Source organism: Salvelinus alpinus, chromosome 28 (genome assembly GCF_045679555.1).
Source record: "Salvelinus alpinus chromosome 28, SLU_Salpinus.1, whole genome shotgun sequence".
NCBI lineage: Eukaryota > Metazoa > Chordata > Actinopteri > Salmoniformes > Salmonidae > Salvelinus > Salvelinus alpinus.
In genome coordinates, this window is record NC_092113.1 from 16,268,539 (window position 1) to 16,292,252 (window position 23,714).

The 23,714-nt window shown below is 50.9% G+C and overlaps 1 protein-coding gene across 3 annotated transcripts in view; it reads left to right on the forward strand.

Annotated features, from left to right (window-relative positions):
• Positions 1 to 23,714, forward strand: part of LOC139557289 (extracellular sulfatase Sulf-2-like) — a 242,572-nt gene that overhangs the window by 152,139 nt on the left and 66,719 nt on the right. Inside the window, exon 1 of one of the 3 annotated variants that reach the window (XM_071371895.1) lies at positions 5,208 to 5,229. The exons of the other annotated variants lie outside the window; for them this stretch is intronic. The gene's annotated coding sequence lies outside the window, so the exon portion shown is untranslated. Of the gene's footprint in view, positions 1 to 5,207; positions 5,230 to 23,714 lie in introns of those variants that run through there. 3 annotated transcript variants of the gene reach the window in all.

Here is a 23,714-nt window from a genome sequence, read left to right on the forward strand (position 1 = left end):
ATGCTAATGTAGGCTAAATCGGAGACGGCCCAGTCACACACCACTGCTGCTCCAAACACTACGTACAAAAGAGATTCTGTGCTTGGAGAAAATATGTGTACGGGGAGACATTTTCCTCTCGACATTGCAGGAACCCGCCCACTCTTGTCTCTCTTCCAATCTTTTTCATCCTTTCTCTCCAACTCTCCTAACCTTTCCATTTCCACCTGTCACTTCTTTCCTCCTTTCTTTCTCTTGTCATTCACATTATGCCAGGCCTCTCCCTCTCTCTCCTCCGTCCTTTCCTCCTGTCACTCTTACTCTCCCCCTCTCTACGTCTCTCTCTCTCTCTCTCTCCCCCTCTCTCTCGTTCTCTCTCTCTCTCTCTGGCTGATAGCCAGTAGCCAGTATAATTACCTGGGTCCTGATCTGTTATTGTGGACAGCATTATTCAGGCAGAGCTACAGTAGCGTAGCAGCTACCTGATCCCTCAGTGGGGTATTTATAGCTAACTTTGGGGAAGGCGACCCAGCCTTTATCAGACTGTGGTAAGGCAGACTGGAGACTAAAATCAGACATTACCCATGGCAGGGGAACCTGACCTGGCAGGCCATGAAGACACAGGCTTTTTCAGGCTGTGGTAAGGCAGACTGGAGACTAAGATCAGACATTACCCATGGCAGGGGAACCTGACCTGGCAGGCCATGAAGACACAGCCTTTATTCAACCACCTCAATGTGCTGTAATGTAATGTCCTCATCCTGATCTGTTTCTCTTAGAACTGCTGCAGAGCAGAATCCCTGCTCCTGTTTATGTTTGGAAGCTAAAGTAATAAATAATATATGCCATTTAGCAGACGCTTTTATCCAAAGCAACTTACAGTAATGCGTGCATACATTTTACATACCGGTGGTCCCGGGAATCCATCCCACTATCCTGCCATTGCAAGTGCCATGCTCTACCAACTGAGCTACAGCGGGCCACTCGAGTCCGAGGGCCACTCAAGTGTCTTAGCTTGATGTTGGCGTAGATCAAGGTAGCAGAAACACTAATTATATACACCCATTGATCCTGATTAATGTCCAGTGGAGGACTGAGTGATTGAGGGAGACAGACTATTTACCACTTGTTTTCTTCATGTGTGACTGAGGGCTCATTTTGCTGCCTGTCAGTTGTGTAGGGATCAATAGGGCCTTGTTTATTTGCTTGTATAACAGAGCGACAGGCCTCCTTGGAGGCGTGCTTGTATTGTGATGCTGCATGCTTGAATACACCGGCGCCACACACTCCACACATCTTCGATGGCACTCCATCAATACCGCTCTCTCTAATGAGTGTCGACTCTGGCACGGTTCTGCTTCCTCTGAGGCTGAAACACAGAAAACACTAACCTCTACAGCTCTAAATGCTCCTCCGCTTTCACACATACTGGTACATACACACTTGAGGTTGTAGCAGTGCATGGCACCTCTGGCGCACACACACACACACACACATATATATATACACACACACACACACATACACACACACACAGAGCCAGTGGTGGGCTCAGGCACCGTGTCACTTTGTCACCTATGTGCTCCTCTGTGCCCAGGCTGTTCCACTGGGGTGGTTGGTCACACTGAGATTAGAGCAAGCAGAGCAGGCAGGCAGCACAGGACCAGGCCACCCAGGACAGTTACAGTGTTCTAGACCAGAGCCACTCCATTTACAACACTGTTATTCTTCTGCAGCATAATTCACTTTAGACCTTAGGGTGGATATTGAGCCACACACTCAGAGAGAGAGAGAGAGAGAGAGAATTTAAATAACATTATAGAGACTTTTGATGTAATCCTTTGTAGTGTCTAGCGTGTGATGTGTTTGTGACTGCAGAGAGAAGGCTTCAGAGTTAGAGAAGGCTAGATTGGATATGGATGGAGTGTGTGTGTGTGTGTGTGTGTGTGTGTGTGTGTGTGTGTGTGTGTGTGTGTGTGTGTGTGTGTGTGTGTGTGTGTGTGTGTGTGTGTGTGTGTGTGTGTGTGTGTGTGTGTGTGTGTGTGTGTGTGTGTGTGTGTGTGTGTGTGTACCCGTGTGTGTGTGTACCCGTGTGTGTGTGTACCCGTGTGTGTGTGTACCCGTGTGTGTGTACCCGTGTGTGTGTACCCGTGTGTGTGTACCCGTGTGTGTGTACCCGTGTGTGTGTGTACCTGTGTGTTCCTCAGCAATTTCACCTAAAGGGCACAGCCTGGCAACATGTCTCTGCTCAAGACTGCACTTTAGAGGTGAGCCACATTCACAACCGTTGTAACAGTAGACACAGACCGTCAAGTTATTGGTATGTCCTTGTCCATAGTGCCCTTGCCACAGAGATCAGCATGCAGGCATGCAGGCAGATTGTGGTCCAGATTCCACCCCAGTGTTAACTTCAGGACTCTGCCTCCCTACATGGACAGGCTGTAGCCAGAGCAGCAGTGGTGGTTTGTGGTTCTAACTCTGCCTGGAAACAAGGGCTTTCCAGACCGTATTATATCTATTTGACAACAGTCACTAACACGTAAATGTTTTTCTCTGTGTGACGCACATTAAATTCTTCTCCTCATGACTTGAACAAAGTCTATGAATAATTTCCTCTTTCTGTATCCTCACTCTGTCAGTGAGTCAGTGGCGTTGCACCAGGATGCTGTTTTATTGCCGTTATTAGGCAATAGGGGGATTTTAGGCTTGCAATCAGATAAGATTGTCATCCTATAGATAGACCAGCAGCTCCTCTCCTCCTCCCTCCTCCATGAAACAGGCCAGCTCTGGCCGAGCTCAGGCTCAGTTATGAGCCAGCAGTTGGGGTAGAGGGAACAGAAATAGCCCCCAGGTCTCTGACAGCCATATTGCTTATCCCAGGAGATGAGACAGAGGTTTTAGTGTCTAACACGTCCTGCGGCTCAAACTCACTGTTTTCTCTCTCATTAAAGTACTGTGCCGATAGCCTTGACTCATGAATGGAGAGAGTTGCATCAATACTCTCTCTTTCTCTCTCTCTCTTTCTCTATCCCCCCCTCTCTCTCTCTCTCTCTCTCTACCCCCCCCCCTCTCTCTCTCTCTCTCTCTCTCTATCCCCCCCCCTCTCTCTCTCTCTCTCTATCCCCCTTCCATCTCATTTTCTCGTCCATCTGTTCCCTTTCGCCTCACTGTCTCGCCATCTCCTATTCTCACCGTTTCTTTGATCGTCTCCTGCCTCCTCTACCCCATGTCTCTCCTACTCTCCTGCCTCCTCTACCCCATGTCTCTCCTACTCTCCTGCCTCCTCTACCCCATGTCTCTCCTACTCTCCTGCCTCCTCTACCCCATGTCTCTCCTACTCTCCTGCCTTCTCTACCCCATGTCTCTCCTACTCTCCTGCCTCCTTTACCCCATGTCTCTCCTACTCTCCTGCCTCCTCTACCCCATATCTCTCCTACTCTCCTGCCTCCTCTACCCCATGTCTCTCCTACTCTCCTGCCTCCTCTACCCCATGTCTCTCCTACTCTCCTGCCTCCTCTACCCCATGTCTCTCCTATTCTCCTGCCTTCTCTACCCCATGTCTCTCCTACTCTCCTGCCTCCTCTACCCCATGTCTCTCCTACTCTCCTGCCTTCTCTACCCCATGTCTCTCCTACTCTCCTGCCTCCTCTACCCCATGTCTCTCCTATTCTCCTGCCTTCTCTACCCCATGTCTCTCCTACTCTCCTGCCTCCTCTACCCCATGTCTCTCCTACTCTCCTGCCTCCTCTACCCCATGTCTCTCCTACTCTCCTGCCTTCTCTACCCCATGTCTCTCCTACTCTCCTGCCTCCTCTACCCCATGTTTCTCCTACTCTCCTGCCTTCTCTACCCCATGTCTCTCATATTCTCCTGCCTCCTCTACCCCATGTCTCTCCTACTCTCCTGCCTCCTCTACCCCATGTCTCTCCTACTCTCCTGCCTCCTCTACCCCATGTTTCTCCTACTCTCCTGCCTTCTCTACCCCATGTCTCTCCTACTCTCCTGCCTTCTCTACCCCATGTCTCTCCTACTCTCCTGCCTCCTCTACCCCATGTCTCTCCTACTCTCCTGCCTTCTCTACCCCATGTCTCTCCTACTCTCCTGCCTTCTCTACCCCATGTCTCTCCTACTCTCCTGCCTTCTCTACCCCATGTCTCTCCTACTCTCCTGCCTTCTCTACCCCATGTCTCTCCTACTCTCCTGCCTTCTCTACCCCATGTCTCTCCTACTCTCCTGCCTTCTCTACCCCATGTCTCTCCTACTCTCCTGCTTTCTCTACCCCATTTCTCTCTTTCTCTCCCTTTCGCTCTCTCTCTCTCTCTCTCTGTCTCTCTCTCTCTCTCTCTCTGTCTCTGTCTCTCTGACTCTCTGACTCTCTCTTTCGCTCTCTCTCTCATACTTTCTCTCGCTCTCTCTTTCCCCTGCTCTCGACGTTAAGTGCTGAACTCTATAGCAGAAAGTGCCGACTCATCATGTCCTCTAAGACATATTTATCTCATTTCCTGAGGCCCTGTAGATGGAGTTAATGTCGCTGGGGTGGAGAGAGACAGGGAGGTGTGGGGAAGGAGCTGACAGTACACTGGCACGGCACATACACTTTTACAGCTCAGCCCACCACAAAGGGAAGTCAGCCCTAAGCTTCCAAAACAGATGGAGAGGAGGGAGAAACCACTCCAAAACCAGGATGTTAAATATGAGAGACTTCTGTCGGCCTAAAGCAGAGGGGGAAATGTTTCAGAACATTTCATGAACTGAGACAAGTGCAGGATGCGACGCAGTAGAAGGAGAGGTGAGAGAAGAGCAGCAGAGGGAGGTCGTTTACCTCACTGTGTGTTCCAGTGTCTGTTTTTGTAGAGATGCTGCCATCTGTTTTTGTATTCAAAACTGTATAAGTGTGTAATTAGATATGTTGTGTAACAACAGTGGCTGACATTAAGAGTCCTTCCTGACTTTAAGAAGCCATATGAATGAGAGAGCTCTAACTTTACATGCTTGTGTGTATTGTGTGGAGAGAGAGTGGAGTCTATAAAAGCCGACACCTCTTGGACGGCTGTCTGTCTTCCAGTCTGTTCCTGTCCTTAGTGGGCTGTCCGTTGGCTCCCAACCAACCGCCACTCAAGGCCCTTCTGCAAAGCTGTCCTGTCCTGTCTGAACCCATGCCAGCCTATGGACAGACGTGCTCACACTGACTCACTCCACCACCACCACCATCGGCAGCTAGCTAAATGCTCGTCGATCTCTCTCCCACAGGTATTCCTCACTCTGTCTACACCACACCTGGGCTGCCTGGTGTGTAAGTACCATTGTCATTAAGTCTTAATATTCATTTATTATGGACCATTCCAGAGAGGGATCGCCACATTCCTACATGGTAGTGCAACTCCAGTTTGTGTGGTGGCGGACTGGGACTCCCGTCCCTGTGGTTCTCTGTTCTCCTTCCTAATGTGTGTGTTCCTCTATCTTCAATCCTGCTTTCGCCTGGCTCTGAATGAAGCTCTGGCCCACACAGTTCAGTAGGAGGCGAGAGAGCAGACGAAGTGGTTCCCTAAACTACCACATTACAATGTGAGAATTCCTCCCTGTGGGAAGCGGTCGGGAGACACAAACCAGAAAGCCCACACAGAGTCCAGAGCCAAGCCACCACTCTCACACTGCTGGATCTGTCCCAAAGCAAAGGAACAGGCTCACACTGTGTAGTACTGTAGAGGCAGGGCCCTGGGAGTCTATGTTATACACACCATTAATGTCAACTAGACATTTAAAAAGAACCCTATGATAATGTTATCCCATATCCCTTTACCATTATTGTTGTTGAACTGCGATGGAATCAGTCCCTCCGATCAGAGCTCACTTATATTGTAACATAAACCTCTGATGTGGAAACGGGTCTGTAGTCAGAGTGAGCCTATCGCAGGTCTGTTTGGGGATGTCTCATACTGAGGGCATCTCCTCCGGGATGGATAGGGGGAATGGATGAGTGTGTCTCCTCCGGGATGGATAGGGGGAATGGATGAGTGTGTTCCCGGATGGCAGCCCTCACCCGTAAGCTCCCCAACGGGCTGTGAACCGGGTGATTTAGCATCTTTTACGTGGTCTTCCTCCAGAGACACGCACCACACACCTATTCATCCTGGTGTCATAGCTCTGCCTCGTCAGCAGTACTAGGAGTTAGCTGGAGGTGTGTGTGTGTGTGTGTGTGTGTGTGTGTGTGTGTGTGTGTGTGTGTGTGTGTGTGTGTGTGTGTGTGTGTGTGTGTGTGTGTGTGTGTGTGTGTGTGTGTGTGTGTGTGTGTGTGTGTGTGTGTGTGTGTGTGTGTGTGTGTGTGTGTGTGTGTGTGTGTGTTTTTAAGGAATGAGGATAGAATCCAGCTTGTAAACAACCACAGCACGGACTAACTAATGAGAACGGGGTGGATAACTGCTTCCCCTGCTGTCCCCCATCTCTGCTGTGGTGTGGAGTGGAGCCATGACTGTGGCTGTGGTGGTGGCTGGTGACACAGCTGTGCGCCCGAGGAAGCATAATGGCAGCAGCTGCTGGTTTAGAAAGACTTGGATAGGCCATCGTGTGTGTGTGTGTGTGCTGCCCAGTGGCAGGGTTAAGGGCAGCTCAGAAGGGAGCAGAACAGGGCCTGTCTCTAGAACTCATTAGGGCTGTGATCCCAGAAGGGAGCAGAACAGGGCCTGTCTCTAGAACTCATTAGGGCTGTGATCCCAGAAGGAGGAAGACCCACTGCCAGGCAGGGGCTCACGTTACCTCTGAGGGGCCATTTTCATCCCCACCTCCTCCAATACACTAGAGCTGCATTTCAAACTGCTTCCTAGTAGTGCACTATATAGTCCGCTGAGCCCCCTGTCATGGCAGCCTCTACCTGTCTGTGTCTAATGAAAGTGATGAAGCTGTTGTTGCCCCAGGCTGGGAGCTGCAGGCAGGGCTTCACAGGCAGTAAACACATAATGTAGGCTCATAAAGTACTGTAATACCTAACTTTACTGTCCACAGGGAGTTGCACTAAGGGCCATGGCTTCCCTCTAGGATGCATCCCAAATGGCACCCTATACCCTATGTAATGCACTACTTTTGACCCGAACCATATGGGCCCTGGTCATAACTAGTGCACTATATAGGGTACATAGTGCTATTTGGGACACAGACTATAAATGTACAGAAGGATCCACCAAGGGCTAGGAAGAGAAACTGACTCATAGAACCCATGAAACACTGGAAAGAAACAGAGAGGATGAAATTAACATCACTCAGTTGGTTCCTCCTCACATAAACCATGGACATCACAGTTCTCTCCTCTCTCTCTCTCGCTCTCTCGGTCTCTCTCTGTCTCTCTCTCCCTCTCTCTCTCTGTCTCTGTCTCTGTCTCTCTCTCTGTCTCTCTCTCTCTGTCTCTGTCTCTCTCTGTCTCTCTCTTTCTCTCTCTCTCTATCTCTCTCTTTCTTTCTCTCTCTCTCTTTCTCTCTCTCGCTCTCTTTCTTTCTCTCTCTCTTCCTCTTTCTCTCTCTCTCTCTTCCTCTTTCTTTCCTCTCTCTCTTCCTCTTTCTTTCTTTATCTTTATCTCTCTCTCCCTCTCTTTCTCTCTCTCTCTTCCTCTTCCTATTTCTTTCTCTCTCTCTTTCTCTCTCTCTCTCGTTCTCTCTCTTCCTCTTTCTCTCTCTCCCTCTTTCTCTCTCGCTCTTTCTGTAGGAAGTGTATCCTGTTTCTGAGGTGCCTCTATGGCTCAGACACACAGGGACTCTAGGCATCTTTCCCATTCTCTCATTCCCCTGTTCCCTCAGCTCTCTTAAAGTCCCTGGCCTCTCTTCTCTCTCTCTCTCCTCTCCTCTTCTCTCGCCACACCTTTTCACTTCAATCACCACTATCTCTTCTAATCAGAGACTGAGCTGCTGCTACAGTAACTCATTATATTTCCACCATGGCCTATATGCAATAATGTGCACGTGCAGTAGGCTACTAGTTAACTGTGCTTATGAACATGCTAGCTTTCAGGTGTGTGTGTGTTCAGTAAGAGTGTCTAATTGTGAGTCGCTGGTCCAGTATGGATTACACTTAAAGCCCCCTCTCTGCTGGGAGAAACAAATGATGGCAATTAGAGGGATCCAGAGGAGGTCTGTGTGGATGCATTATTAATGAGCCAGTCATTAGGAGGCTGAAGGCTGCTGGTAGGAGCCTCACTAAAGGACCTGTTATCAGTAGGACCAGGCAGTCCTGAGCCACACCAGGAGAGACCAGGTGCAGCCAGGGGATCCTCCACGCTGCATGAGGTGGCATTTACAACCTGCTGCTCGTTAGGATGGAGCGGCCAATTAGCCAGTGGTCGCACTGCGAAGCACCGTCTTAACTGGGGGGGTGATATCCTCATAAAAGCGTGGGAGGACTCAATGATTGGTCATGTACAATGTGTGAGTTGGTTGGTACTGCGTTTCTGTTGTGTTCTTTGAGCCTAGTTGTGGTACTCCCAGCAAGATGACAACCTTCCAAGGTCATGGGTACATTATGTGATGTCATACAGAGGTCAACTCTGGCAAACCATTTACTACAGTATATCTTCCTCTTGGTACCTGATGAGAGTAGTGGAGTTCTATCAATTCAACACCAGCTATGAGACAGTTGGAGCTCCTATGGACCGTTACATGTTATCACCTGTTCTAGGTTCAGAGGTTGAGGTGACTTTGCCCACCCTCCAGGTCACTGAGTGCTCTGACTGGCTGGCTGGCCTGGTGGTCAATGTCTTGCCTATCAGATCCCCCCCAGCAGCAGCAGTATAGTAGTGGTCCCAGGGAGGCTCAGAGCAGCCCAGCAGCAGCAGTATAGTAGTGGTCCCAGGGAGTCTCAGATCCCCCCAGCAGCAGCAGTATAGTAGTGGCCCCAGGGAGGCTCAGATCCCCCCAGCAGCGGCAGTATAGTAGTGGCCCCAGGGAGGCTCAGAGCAGCCCAGCAGCAGTATAGTAGTGGCCCCAGGGAGGCTCAGAGCAGCCCAGCAGCAGCAGTATAGTAGTGGTCCCAGCGAGGCTCAGAGCAGCCCAGCAGCAGCAGTATAGTAGTGGTCCCAGGGAGGCTCAGATCCCCCCAGCAGCAGCAGTATAGTAGTGGCCCCAGGGAGGCTCAGAGCAGCCCAGCAGCAGTATAGTAGTGGCCCCAGGGAGGCTCAGAGCAGCCCAGTAGCAGCAGTATAGTAGTGGTCCCAGCGAGGCTCAGATCCCTCCCAGCAGCAGCAGTATAGTAGTGGTCCCAGGGAGGCTCAGAGCAGCCCAGCAGCAGTATAGTAGTGGCCCCAGGGAGGCTCAGAGCAGCCCAGCAGCAGCAGTATAGTAGTGGTCCCAGGGAGTCTCAGAGCAGCCCAGCAGCAGCAGTATAGTAGTGGTCCCAGGGAGGCTCAGATCCCCCCAGCAGCAGCAGTATAGTAGTGGTCCCAGGGAGGCTCAGATCCCCCCAGCAGCAGCAGCATAGTAGTGGTCCCAGGGAGGCTCAGATCCCCCCAGCAGCAGCAGTATAATAGTGGTCCCAGGGAGGCTCAGATCCCCCCAGCAGCAGCAGTATAATAGTGGTCCCAGGGAGGCTCAGATCCCCCCAGCAGCAGCAGTATAATAGTGGTCCCAGGGAGGCTCAGATCCCCCCAGCAGCAGCAGTATAATAGTGGTCCCAGGGAGGCTCAGAGCAGCCCAGCAGCAGCAGTATAATAGTGGTCCCAGGGAGGCTCAGAGCAGCCCAGCAGCAGCAGTATAGTAGTGGTCCCAGGGAGGCTCAGAGCAGCCCAGCAGCAGCAGTATAGTAGTGGTCCCAGGGAGGCTCAGAGCAGCCCAGCAGCAGCAGTATAGTAGTGGCCCCAGGGAGGCTCAGATCCCCCCAGCAGCAGCAGTATAATAGTGGTCCCAGGGAGGCTCAGAGCAGCCCAGCAGCAGCAGTATAGTAGTGGTCCCAGGGAGGCTCAGAGCAGCCCAGCAGCAGCAGTATAGTAGTGGCCCCAGGGAGGCTCAGAGCAGCCCAGCAGCAGCAGTATAGTAGTGGTCCCAGGGAGGCTCAGAGCAGCCCAGCAGCAGCAGTATAGTAGTGGCCCCAGGGAGGCTCAGAGCAGCCCAGCAGCAGCAGTATAGTAGTGGTCCCAGGGAGGCTCAGAGCAGCCCAGCAGCAGCAGTATAGTAGTGGTTCCAGGGAGGCTCAGATCCCCCCAGCAGCAGCAGTATAGTAGTGGTCCCAGGGAGGCTCAGAGCAGCCCAGCAGCAGCAGTATAGTAGTGGTCCCAGGGAGGATCAGAGCAGCCCAGCAGCAGCAGTATAGTAGTGGTCCCAGGGAGGCTCAGAGCAGCCCAGCAGCAGCAGTATAGTAGTGGTCCCAGGGAGGCTCAGAGCAGCCCAGCAGCAGCAGTATAGTAGTGGTCCCAGGGAGGCTCAGAGCAGCCCAGCAGCAGCAGTATAATAGTGGTCCCAGGGAGGCTCAGATCCCCCCAGCAGCAGCAGTATAGTAGTGGCCCCAGGGAGGCTCAGAGCAGCCCAGCAGCAGCAGTATAGTAGTGGTCCCAGGGAGGCTCAGATCCCCCCAGCAGCGGCAGTATAGTAGTGGCCCCAGGGAGGCTCAGAGCAGCCCAGCAGCAGTATAGTAGTGGCCCCAGGGAGGCTCAGAGCAGCCCAGTAGCAGCAGTATAGTAGTGGTCCCAGCGAGGCTCAGATCCCTCCCAGCAGCAGCAGTATAGTAGTGGTCCCAGGGAGGCTCAGATCCCCCCAGCAGCGGCAGTATAGTAGTGGCCCCAGGGAGGCTCAGAGCAGCCCAGCAGCAGTATAGTAGTGGCCCCAGGGAGGCTCAGAGCAGCCCAGTAGCAGCAGTATAGTAGTGGTCCCAGGGAGGCTCAGATCCCCCCAGCAGCAGCAGTATAGTAGTGGCCCCAGGGATGCTCAGAGCAGCCCAGCAGCAGCAGTATAGTAGTGGTCCCAGGGAGGCTCAGATCCCCCCAGCAGCAGCAGTATAGTAGTGGCCCCAGGGAGGCTCAGATCCCCCCAGCAGCAGCAGTATAGTAGTGGCCCCAGGGATGCTCAGAGCAGCCCAGCAGCAGCAGTATAGTAGTGGTCCCAGGGAGGCTCAGAGCAGCCCAGCAGAAGCAGTATAGTAGTGGTCCCAGGGAGGCTCAGATCCCCCCAGCAGCAGCAGTATAGTAGTGGCCCCAGGGAGGCTCAGAGCAGCCCGGCAGCAGCAGTATAGTAGTGGTCCCAGGGAGGCTCAGAGCAGCCCGGCAGCAGCAGTATAGTAGTGGCCCCAGGGAGGCTCAGAGCAGCCCAGCAGCAGCAGTATAGTAGTGGTCCCAGGGAGGCTCAGAGCAGCCCAGCAGAAGCAGTATAGCAGTGGTCCCAGGGAGGCTCAGATCCCCCCAGCAGCAGCAGTATAGTAGTGGCCCCAGGGAGGCTCAGAGCAGCCCAGCAGCAGCAGTATAGTAGTGGTCCCAGGGAGGCTCAGAGCAGCCCAGCAGCAGCAGTATAGTAGTGGTCCCAGCAGCCCAGGGCCTGAGATAGAGCTGCCTGCCTGAGTGCCTCCACTCATCCCAAGGGGCATTCACATGTAGATAACACTTCTGTCTCAGACCAACCACTGACACATTATTCTGAATGTGCAGCCTGCCCTCTCAGAGGGGATTGCAGGTAAATTGGCTTGAGATTACGTCAAATGTTGAAATGGCTGTAATGACATCTTTTCAGCTATCTTTGCCTACTGAGGTAGGGCTGGGGTTCTGGGGGGTGACTGAAGGACGAGGGGATTCACTTTTGTAATGGTTTTGGTGGGTGGTGGAGGGGATTGTGCTGTGCTGTGCTGTGTTGTAGTCATATCTGGGGGTGGTGAGGAAGGGATGAGGAGGAGGGGTACAGTAGGGAGAGAAAGTGAAGTGGCTGTGTTATGTTACAGAGTTAACGGAGGCAGAGGGAGAGAGAGGGGGCGCTGTTTTCGCTGAGCCGAGTGTGTGACACAGCCTATGTAAAGCAGTGTAAGAGGATGGAAGTGAGTAATTAAGAGGATGATTAATATGCGCCGCAGCAGCAGTGGCAGAGGTGTCCGTGTCATCACTATTGTGGCAACCCGGAGCAATTTAATATTACCACCTGTACTCCCAGCCTGCCCCTCAGCCCCCAGGGAATGGCAGCGTAAGGAAAAAATGTCACTTAACACAAGCTAATGCGTACAAAATATGTTTGTGTGGGAGGAAGGGGAGTGTGTGTGTTTGTGGTTGTGAGTGTGTGTGTCTCTCAGCCAATGCAGGGGGGAAAAGAGTGTGATGTTTGTTTGTTTGCCTATGAGGATATGTCACCTCTCCAAGTCTCTAGCAGGCCACAGTATAGACCATCTCTCCCCGTTCTAGGAAAAGCAGGTGTCTCTGGTCGTGGCTCCAGGTCAATGTTAATTATACTCTCCATGTGACTGGTAGGTGATTTAGACAGAGTACTCTGAGAGAGAGCCAGAGAGAAGCACCCACTGCTGGATCAGGCCCTGCAGGACATGAGGAGAACTGGATGAACACAAACAAACAGAGGCGTATTCCCCCAGCCCATTCCTCTCGCTCTCTCTCTACCCACCAGACAGTGTCACCAGAACAGCAGTTGCTTTGTATCCTCTGGGGTCCTTGGGGATCTCCACAATCCCCCTGGTCCCATACCTCCATCCACACACACACATGCAGAAATCTTACTCATTGTGCCTGCTGACATTTCCTCTCCATATGTCATCATACCCTTCTACCAATGTGCTGACATTTACCAAAGGACCGACAGACGGCCAATCTCTTACTGTCTCCTGGGGTTAACCAACCAAGAGCCCATTGGCTAGAACACACACATGCACAGACACCGGCGCACACACCCACACACACATGTCACAGGAGAGAGTAACCCACAGGCGTGTTCCTGTGCCGTGCCGTTCCCCTTGCGGCAGGCAGCGCGGCCTAAATGAATGATTAAACATGATGAATAAGGGGGTAATGTGAGAAGCCACGTGGCGCGAGGTGCTCACTTTAGGGCTCGACTCTGAGATTTATGGGCCGGTAGCATAAATAATGGATTCATCAATCTCTCAAGGACTAAAGAAAGGCAGTGCCGTCACAGGGGCTAACCAAGGGCCCACAGCAGAGAGCCACTGGAAAACACTTGCACAGCCCTGCACAACACAGCAAGGCACCCAGATAGAACCAGATTAGACCCAACCCAAATAGAACCATAGCCAACACGAGAATCAACTGGCTGGGCCGTCATCACATGTAAGCCAGAGAACAGAGAACACTGGCCCTAATATCCCCACCACGCTATAACACTGTGGAGGAGAGGGACCAGAGAGGGACATACACGGATCTGGACTGCATACAGAAAGTGGGAAAGATTTATAGGAACGTTTGACAAGGCCATTTGTATCTTGCTTTTCTGTGAGGAAAAGGTAATGTCACAGCAGCCAGGGAGGGTAGCCTCCGAGCCTCCACTGAGCCAGAATCACAGTCCACTTCTTTTATCAATTCATCTTTTATTTCATCAACTAAATCCTATTGGTGGAAGCCTTATCTAATTATCAAATGAGATCTGGGCTTATAGATGACGTCATTACGGAGGAGTCTGGTCTTTAAAGGGCATTGTTTGAGTCCCTAATGGCACCCTGTCGGTGCGTTATTAAGGGAATATGGTGCCATCAGGGAAGGACATAATATGGTCTGCTTCTATTCTGTCTCTGAACTCCGCTGTGATTATTTGAATACATCGGCAGGCTGGCGCGCTTACTGAAGTCCCGAAGCAATAACGCTGTGTTCTAATCGGCTGGCCGCTCAGACCTACGTGAAAAACACGTCGTTAAAATGAAATAAGTCAAATAAGGAATTATGGAAATAAAGGGGCCAGCTGAGTCACTGTGGGGTGAGTCAGAAATGACTGACTGTGAAGTATTCCTAACATAGATTACTGACTCACTCTGCCATAAATAGTGATTTTCTCATGGCCACGGTGATGATAACGCCATGGAAACAAGAGACCTGAGGAAAACCTTGTAGGTGTGTCTTATTTACACCCAAAATCAGTAAAGTGACTTGGGTTCTACATTCAAGCCTCATTGAAAGACGCTTTAGAGTAACTGGGGGGCACGCAGTGTGGAGTTTTGTTGGGACTGTTCCTATCAATATTTAGTCTGTCTTCTTGGTGCTCTATAATAGTCTTCCTCAAACTGCAACGTTTGTTTTAGAAAGGAGTACCGCTGAAAGATGACTTGAGGGAAATAGAATCCTGAGCGAGAGAGTGAGTGTCTTTGTACCCTAGTTGTATTCATATTTTACACATTTGGGATTGAAGTGAACAGAGGGGATGTCATAATTAGTTTAGTTCACAGCTTCCAGCGGCAAGACATATTTGCTTTTAGCCGATCATTAAAACACACAAGCGGGCGCACACACACGCACACGCACACGCACACGCACACGCACACACACACACACACACACACACACACACACACACACACACACACACACACACACACACACACACACACACACACACACACACACACACACACACACACACACACACACACACAGGCTTTAAGGCAGTGTTATTGAGGGTTCTCTGTCAGTGTGTATGGTGAGGGGAACATGATTGTGTTTGACAGCTTAGGGAGGGGAGAAATGCTGCTCAAGCTGACTACACTGTAATGAAATATAAGTACAGAGGTAGAGAAAGTACTGTGAAGGCAGTATCTGTATCTCCAATTCAGAGAGAGAGAGAGAGAGAGAGAGAGAGAGAGAGAGAGAGAGAGAGAGAGAGAGAGAGAGAGAGAGAGAGAGAGAGAGAGAGAGAGAGAGAGAGAGAGAGAGAGAGAGAGAGAGAGAGAGAGAGAGAGAGAGAGAGAGAGAGAGAGAGAGAGAGAGAGAGAGAGAGAGAGATGGGGTGATTGTATGTTGGCACAGTGATATGTCATCGAACCTGCCTTCTTGTTGAAGATGGCAGAAGTAAAGTATCCTCTTTTCCTCCTACTCTTAGTCCCTTTCTGTTGCCTGGTTGGACGTGGTTTGCGTGGTAATTACACTCTCAACCCCCTAAACCGCTGCGCTAAGCACTCACTTAACCTGCTGAGTGGGAGACAGACTGGCCCTTCCTTCCTGCCTGCCTTCCACCCTAGTGTGGTTTCCTCTTCCCTGCCTTAATCCAGGGCCACTGGAGCCATTTTCTGACCTGGTGGGGGTTCTTGTAGCTGTGTGCCCCTCTCTCTCTATCTCGGCGGGCAGGGGGCAGAGGGCGGTCACCGTGCTGTGACCCAGGCAGCGGGAGCCAAAGTGCCCTGACCTCCGGGTCACTCCGCCTTTTCACTTCCCAGAATGCCCCAGTAGCCGCCCCCCACACCGCCCACCATTCCATTTGGTTGCCTGTGGATACGGGTGTGGAGAGGGACCCGTTTCCCTGCCAGCAGGACCAGAGAGGGGATAATGCCAGACTCCAGGGGAGCAGTAGCCTGTAAATACCCATGCTCACACTCACACAGTCCATGTTTATGTATTAACAAACACACATACACATACAAATATGTTCTCACAGTTGCTCCACTGAGAGGTTGTTGAGTGGTTGCGCTTTTAGAATGAAGAATTTCCAGATAGGGAGAGCTAGGAAGAGTCATAGCTAAACGAAAGAGCGCATCAAAGTTGCATTTTGACCGTAGTGGCTTCTCACTCCCTGTGGAGATGTAGCTATCTGTTTATTTACTATTTCACATAACATGTTCACTTCCTGCTTTCCTACCCCATGGTTCTTCAACCCCACTGTCCCAAACACACATAGAGCCCTACATGCCTTGTGTGTTTATTTACAGTCCCCAGTCCCTTCCCTGTGTTTATTTACAGTCCCCAGTCCCTTCCCTTCCCTGTGTTTATTTACAGTCCCCAGTCCCTTCCCTTCCCTGTGTTTATTTACAGTCCCCAGTCCCTTCCCTGTGTTTATTTACAGTCCCCAGTCCCTTCCCTGTGTTTATTCACAGTCCCCAGTCCCTTCCCTTCCCTGTGTTTATTTACAGTCCCCAGTCCCTTCCCTGTGTTTATTTGCAGTCCCCAGTCCCTTCCCTTCCATGTGTTTATTTACAGTCCCCAGTCCCTTCCCTGTGTTTATTTACAGTCCCCAGTCCCTTCCCTTCCCTGTGTTTATTTGCAGTCCCCAGTCCCTTCCCTTCCATGTGTTTATTTACAGTCCCCAGTCCCTTCCCTGTGTTTATTTACAGTCCCCAGTCCCTTCCCTTCCCTGTGTTTATTTACAGTCCCCAGTCCCTTCCCTTCCCTGTGTTTATTTACAGTCCCCAGTCCCTTCCCTTCCCTGTGTATATTCACAGTCCCCAGTCCCTTCCCTTCCCTGTGTTTATTTACAGTCCCCAGTCCCTTCCATGTGTTTATTTACAGTCCCCAGTCCCTTCCCTTCCCTGTGTTTATTTACAGTCCCCAGTCCCTTCCCTTCCCTGTGTTTATTTACAGTCCCCAGTCCCTTCCCTTCCCTGTGTTTATTTACAGTCCCCAGTCCCTTCCCTTCCCTGTGTTTATTTACAGTCCCCAGTCCCTTCCCTTCCCTGTGTATATTCACAGTCCCCAGTCCCTTCCCTTCCCTGTGTTTATTTACAGTCCCCAGTCCCTTCCCTGTGTTTATTTACAGTCCCCAGTCCCTTCCCTGTGTTTATTTACAGTCCCCAGTCCCTTCCCTGTGTTTATTTACAGTCCCCAGTCCCTTCCCTGTGTTTATTTACAGTCCCCAGTCCCTTCCCTGTGTTTATTTACAGTCCCCAGTCCCTTCCCTGTGTTTATTTACAGTCCCCAGTCCCTTCCCTGTGTTTATTTGCAGTCCCCAGTCCCTTCCCTTCCCTGTGTTTATTTACAGTCCCCAGTCCCTTCCCTGAGTGTGTATATTCACAGTCCTCAGTCCCTTCCCTTCCCTGTGTTTATTTACAGTCCCCAGTCCCTTCCCTGAGTGTGTATATTCACAGTCCCCAGTCCCTTCCCTTCCTTGTGTTTATTTACAGTCCCCAGTCCCTTCCCTGTGTTTATTTGCAGTCCCCAGTCCCTTCCATGTGTTTATTCACAGTCCCCAGTCCCTTCCCTTCCCTGTGTTTATTTACAGTCCCCAGTCCCTTCCCTTCCCTGTGTTTATTTACAGTCCCCAGTCCCTTCCCTGTGTTTATTTGCAGTCCCCAGTCCCTTCCATGTGTTTATTCACAGTCCCCAGTCCCTTCCCTTCCCTGTGTTTATTTACAGTCCCCAGTCCCTTCCCTTCCCTGTGTTTATTTACAGTCCCCAGTCCCTTCCCTGAGTGTGTATATTCACAGTTCCCAGTCCCTTCCCTTCCCTGTGTTTATTTACAGTCCACAGACCCTTCCCAGTGTTTATTTGCAGTCCCCAGTCCCTTCCCTTCCATGTGTTTATTTACAGTCCCCAGTCCCTTCCCTGTGTTTATTTACAGTCCCCAGTCCCTTCCCTTCCCTGTGTTTATTTACAGTCCCCAGTCCCTTCCCTTCCCTGTGTTTATTTACAGTCCCCAGTCCCTTCCCTTCCCTGTGTTTATTTACAGTCCCCAGTCCCTTCCCTTCCCTGTGTTTATTTACAGTCCCCAGTCCCTTCCCTTCCCTGTGTATATTCACAGTCCCCAGTCCCTTCCCTTCCCTGTGTTTATTTACAGTCCCCAGTCCCTTCCCTGTGTTTATTTACAGACCCCAGTCCCTTCCCTGTGTTTATTTACAGTCCCCAGTCCCTTCCCTGTGTTTATTTACAGTCCCCAGTCCCTTCCCTGTGTTTATTTACAGTCCCCAGTCCCTTCCCTGTGTTTATTTACAGTCCCCAGTCCCTTCCCTGTGTTTATTTACAGTCCCCAGTCCCTTCCCTGTGTTTATTTACAGTCCCCAGTCCCTTCCCTGTGTTTATTTACAGTCCCCAGTCCCTTCCCTGTGTTTATTTACAGTCCCCAGTCCCTTCCCTGTGTTTATTTGCAGTCCCCAGTCCCTTCCCTTCCCTGTGTTTATTTACAGTCCCCAGTCCCTTCCCTGAGTGTGTATATTCACAGTCCCCAGTCCCTTCCCTTCCCTGTGTTTATTTACAGTCCCCAGTCCCTTCCCTGAGTGTGTATATTCACAGTCCCCAGTCCCTTCCCTTCCCTGTGTTTATTTACAGTCCCCAGTCCCTTCCCTGTGTTTATTTGCAGTCCCCAGTCCCTTCCATGTGTTTATTCACAGTCCCCAGTCCCTTCCCTTCCCTGTGTTTATTTACAGTCCCCAGTCCCTTCCCTTCCCTGTGTTTATTTACAGTCCCCAGTCCCTTCCCTGTGTTTATTTGCAGTCCCCAGTCCCTTCCATGTGTTTATTCGCAGTCCCCAGTCCCTTCCCTTCCCTGTGTTTATTTACAGTCCCCAGTCCCTTCCCTTCCCTGTGTTTATTTACAGTCCCCAGTCCCTTCCCTGAGTGTGTATATTCACAGTTCCCAGTCCCTTCCCTTCCCTGTGTTTATTTACAGTCCCCAGTCCCTTCCCTGTGTTTATTTGCAGTCCCCAGTCCCTTCCCTTCCATGTGTTTATTTACAGTCCCCAGTCCCTTCCCTGTGTTTATTTACAGTCCCCAGTCCCTTCCCTTCCCTGTGTTTATTTGCAGTCCCCAGTCCCTTCCCTTCCATGTGTTTATTTACAGTCCCCAGTCCCTTCCCTGTGTTTATTTACAGTCCCCAGTCCCTTCCCTTCCCTGTGTTTATTTACAGTCCCCAGTCCCTTCCCTTCCCTGTGTTTATTTACAGTCCCCAGTCCCTTCCCTTCCCTGTGTTTATTTACAGTCCCCAGTCCCTTCCCTTCCCTGTGTTTATTTACAGTCCCCAGTCCCTTCCCTTCCCTGTGTATATTCACGGTCCCCAGTCCCTTCCCTTCCCTGTGTTTATTTACAGTCCCCAGTCCCTTCGCTGTGTTTATTTACAGACCCCAGTCCCTTTCCTGTGTTTATTTACAGTCCCCAGTCCCTTCCCTGTGTTTATTTACAGTCCCCAGTCCCTTCCCTGTGTTTATTTACAGTCCCCAGTCCCTTCCCTGTGTTTATTTACAGTCCCCAGTCCCTTCCCTGTGTTTATTTACAGTCCCCAGTCCCTTCCCTGTGTTTATTTACAGTCCCCAGTCCCTTCCCTGTGTTTATTTACAGTCCCCAGTCCCTTCCCTGTGTTTATTTACAGTCCCCAGTCCCTTCCCTGTGTTTATTTGCAGTCCCCAGTCCCTTCCCTTCCCTGTGTTTATTTACAGTCCCCAGTCCCTTCCCTGAGTGTGTATATTCACAGTCCCCAGTCCCTTCCCTTCCCTGTGTTTATTTACAGTCCCCAGTCCCTTCCCTGAGTGTGTATATTCACAGTCCCCAGTCCCTTCCCTTCCCTGTGTTTATTTACAGTCCCCAGTCCCTTCCCTGTGTTTATTTGCAGTCCCCAGTCCCTTCCATGTGTTTATTCACAGTCCCCAGTCCCTTCCCTTCCCTGTGTTTATTTACAGTCCCCAGTCCCTTCCCTTCCCTGCGTTTATTTACAGTCCCCAGTCCCTTCCCTGTGTTTATTTGCAGTCCCCAGTCCCTTCCATGTGTTTATTCACAGTCCCCAGTCCCTTCCCTTCCCTGTGTTTATTTACAGTCCCCAGTCCCTTCCCTTCCCTGTGTTTATTTACAGTCCCCAGTCCCTTCCCTGAGTGTGTATATTCACAGTTCCCAGTCCCTTCCCTTCCCTGTGTTTATTTACAGTCCCCAGTCCCTTCCCTGAGTGTGTTTATTCACAGTCCCCAGTCCCTTCCCTTCCTTGTGTTTATTTACAGTCCCCAGTCCCTTCCCTGAGTGTGTTTATTCACAGTCCCCAGTCCCTTCCCTGAGTGTGTATATTCACAGTCCCCAGTCCCTTCCCTGAATGTGTTTATTCACAGTCCCCAGTCCCTTCCCTTCCCTGTGTTTATTTACAGTCCCCAGTCCCTTCCCTGAGTGTGTTTATTTACAGTCCCCAGTCCCTTCCCTTCCCTGTGTTTATTTACAGTCCTCAGTCCCTTCCCTGAGTGTGTTTATTTACAGTCCCCAGTCCCTTCCCTTCCCTGTGTTTATTTACAGTCCCCAGTCCCTTCCCTGAGTGTGTTTATTTACAGTCCCCAGTCCCTTCCCTGAATGTGTTTATTCACAGTCCCCAGTCCCTTCCCTTCCCTGTGTTTATTTACAGTCCCCAGTCCCTTCCCTGAGTGTGTTTATTCACAGTCCCCAGTCCATTCCCTGAGTGTGTTTATTCACAGTCCCCAGTCCCTTCCCTGAGTGTGTTTATTCACAGTCCCCAGTCCCTTCCCCGAGTGTGTATATTCACAGTCCCCAGTCCCTTCCCTTCCCTGTGTTTATTTACAGTCCCCAGTCCCTTCCCTGAGTGTGTATATTCACAGTCCCCAGTCCCTTCCCTTCCCTGTGTTTATTTACAGTCCTCAGTCCCTTCCCTGAGTGTGTATATTCACAGTCCCCAGTCCCTTCCCTTCCTTGTGTTTATTTACAGTCCCCAGTCCCTTCCCTGAATGTGTTTATTCACAGTCCCCAGTCCCTTCCCTTCCCTGTGTTTATTTATTGTCCCCAGTCCCTTCCCTGAGTGTGTATATTCACAGTCCCCAGTCCCTTCCCTTCCCTGTGTTTATTTACAGTCCCCAGTCCCTTCCCTGAGTGTGTTTATTCACAGTCCCCAGTCCCTTCCCTGAGTGTGTTTATTTACAGTCCCCAGTCCCTTCCCTGAATGTGTTTATTCACAGTCCCCAGTCCCTTCCCTTCCCTGTGTTTATTTACAGTCCCCAGTCCCTTCCCTGAGTGTGTATATTCACAGTCCCCAGTCCCTTCCCTTCCCTGTGTTTATTTACAGTCCCCAGTCCCTTCCCTGAGTGTGTATATTCACAGTCCCCAGTCCCTTCCCTGAATGTGTTTATTCACAGTCCCCAGTCCCTTCCCTGAGTGTGTTTATTCACAGTCCCCAGTCCCTTCCCTGAGTGTGTATATTCACAGTCCCCAGTCCCTTCCCTGAATCTGTTTATTCACAGTACCCAGTCCCTTCCCTTCCCTGTGTGTATTTACAGTCCCCAGTCCCTTCCCTGAGTGTGTTTATTCACAGTCCCCAGTCCCTTCCCTGAGTGTGTTTATTCACAGTCCCCAGTCCCTTCCCTGAGTGTGTTTATTCACAGTCCCCAGTCCCTTCCCTGAGTGTTTTTATTCACAGTCCCCAGTCCCTTCCCTGAGTGTGTTTATTCACAGTCCCCAGTCCCTTCCTTATGTTTATCATCTCGTCGTCTCGTCACCCCCTCCCTGACCTCCAGCTCTATGTCAGCCTTACTTAACATCAGCAAGCCTTACAGGATGGGACGTCACGTCAGTTACTACTGAACACCAAACAGAACAGGGCTGCTGCTGGGGGGGGGGGGGGCATGCAGGATGGTGACATGCAGGAGGGTGACATGATGGTGGTGATGTTGTGGGGCAGGATGTTACATCATGCAGCCTGGAGATTCACTCAGAAAGAAGTTCAAATTGAGCCAGTCAGGTTGTCCAGGTGTCATCTGAGCCCAGAGGTAACATAGTTTGAAAGCAGGATGGAGTCAAACAGAGAGATGCTGTTAAAGTGACTGTTTTTCTTCTGGTTTAGAGATGCGTTGTGAGGCTGACTGAGTGGAAGTCTCTTAGTAACTCCAGGCACAGAGAATCCGTCACATTCTGTGGCTCAGAGGAAAATTACAAAGTAATTTATTTATAAACTGTCAAATGTGTCACAGCTGTTTCTATTTGCAAAACACTTCTTTTCAAAGTGCCAGGGACAAACACATAAGAACAAGCCCCGACTCATAGTCTGCACTGTTTATGAAACACCAGGCTTAGAAAGAAATCAAAACACTGTAGTCTGCTGTGTCAGCAGAGAGAGAGAGAGAGAGTACAAAACACAGTGGGGGGTAGTGAGACACTGTGCAGCTGGCCCAGGCTTGGCCCAGGCTTGGCACAGGCTTGGCACAGGCTTGGCACAGGGGGCAGCATTGTATGAGGAGAAGTGGATTAGTGTAACGCCTGTTGCCCATAGAAAGAATAAGGTAGTGGCAGGCCAGAATAATGTAGGTTCACTGAGAAGAGAGCAGCGCTATATGAGCTCTGTCAGATGAGAAGTACACACACACGCGCGCGCACGCACACGAACACACACGAACACACAAACACGAACACACACACAGGAACACACAAACACGAACACACACACACAAACACAAACACACAAACACGAACACACACACATATTTTCACGCATTCTCCACGTGTGTGTGTGAACCAGCTATGCAGCCCCCCCCCCCCCCCCCCCAGTAACCACTCTCAGCGGGACAAATGACCCATCAACCAGCCCCTCAACCTTCACATCTCACTACAGAAACCTAACCAGGCGGGAGGAAGAGGAGGGAGACAGATATTGGTATATTCAAGCCACACTGACAGAGAAACAGACAGTAGCCTATCTGTGTTCTAAAGCACAAACCCATATGAGATTCCCACAGTCGGCAAGTTCCCTCTCCAGAGCAGCAAATCACTTACATAAGTTTGTGCTGAAGAAAGTAACAGCTGTTTTCAAGCCCAGCCAACAGATGTGGCGGTAGCTTTAGCCTATGGGAAATCCAGTAAGGCTGTCTACTCTGTGCCAAACACTGAGATTCAGCTAGTCGTGTTTAACACGAGCTGACAGGCTTCTCCCTTCTCATCTCTTGACCGTGTGGGAACAGGAAATCCAATCTGTCTGATACATTTGTATCCCTTGATTGTTACTGCAGCAGTCCTGTGTGTGTGTGTGTGTGTGTGTGTGTGTGTGTGTGTGTGTGTGTGTGTGCGTGCGTGCGTGCGTGCGTGCGTGCGTGCGTGCGTGCGTGCGTGCGTGCGTGCGTGCGTGCGTTTGGATGTGTGTGTGTCGATTCCTTGCCTGGTGATTGCACGGTGTGAATTGGAGTTTCCATTTCATTTCGGGATTACCTGCTGAGTACTCAAACAGACAGACAGAAAGAGAGAGATCCTGGTTGTACACCCCAGAGATCCTGGTTGTAACCCCCAGAGATCCTGGTTGTAACCCCCAGAGATCCTGGTTGTAACCCCCAGAGATCCTGGTTGTAACCCACAGAGATCCTGGTTGTAACCCCCAGAGATCCTGGTTGTAACCCCCAGAGATCCTGGTTGTAGCCCCCAGAGATCCTGGTTGTAGCCCCCAGAGATCCTGGTTGTAACCCCCAGAGATCCTGGTTGTAACCCCCAGAGCTCCTGGTTGTAACCCCCAGAGCTCCTGGTTGTAACCCCCAGAGATCCTGGTTGTAACCCCCAGAGATCCTGGTTGTAGCCCCCAGAGATCCTGGTTGTAACCCCCAGAGATCCTGGTTGTAACCCCCAGAGCTCCTGGTTGTAGCCCCCAGAGCACCTGGTTGTAACCCCCACATTAGCCTATGTCATGACATCACCTGTACAGAAGTAGCATGAGGCTGTCCTATCCTATCGAGTGGCTCTTCAGAGAGAGAGAGATGGATTGGGTGTGATCAAGCAGAGATAAGTGAGTACAGACAGTAACTCTCATTCTTTAGTCCTTTTACGCCACGTAACCGTAGGGATGTGGTGTTGCTATGAGTGATACTCATCTGGGATGACTGGTCCATCTCTGGAAGCTTTACAGGAAACTGACTCACCACATGATCAGAGCCATGCCTGAAACCAGTGGTGGAGAAACACAGTGA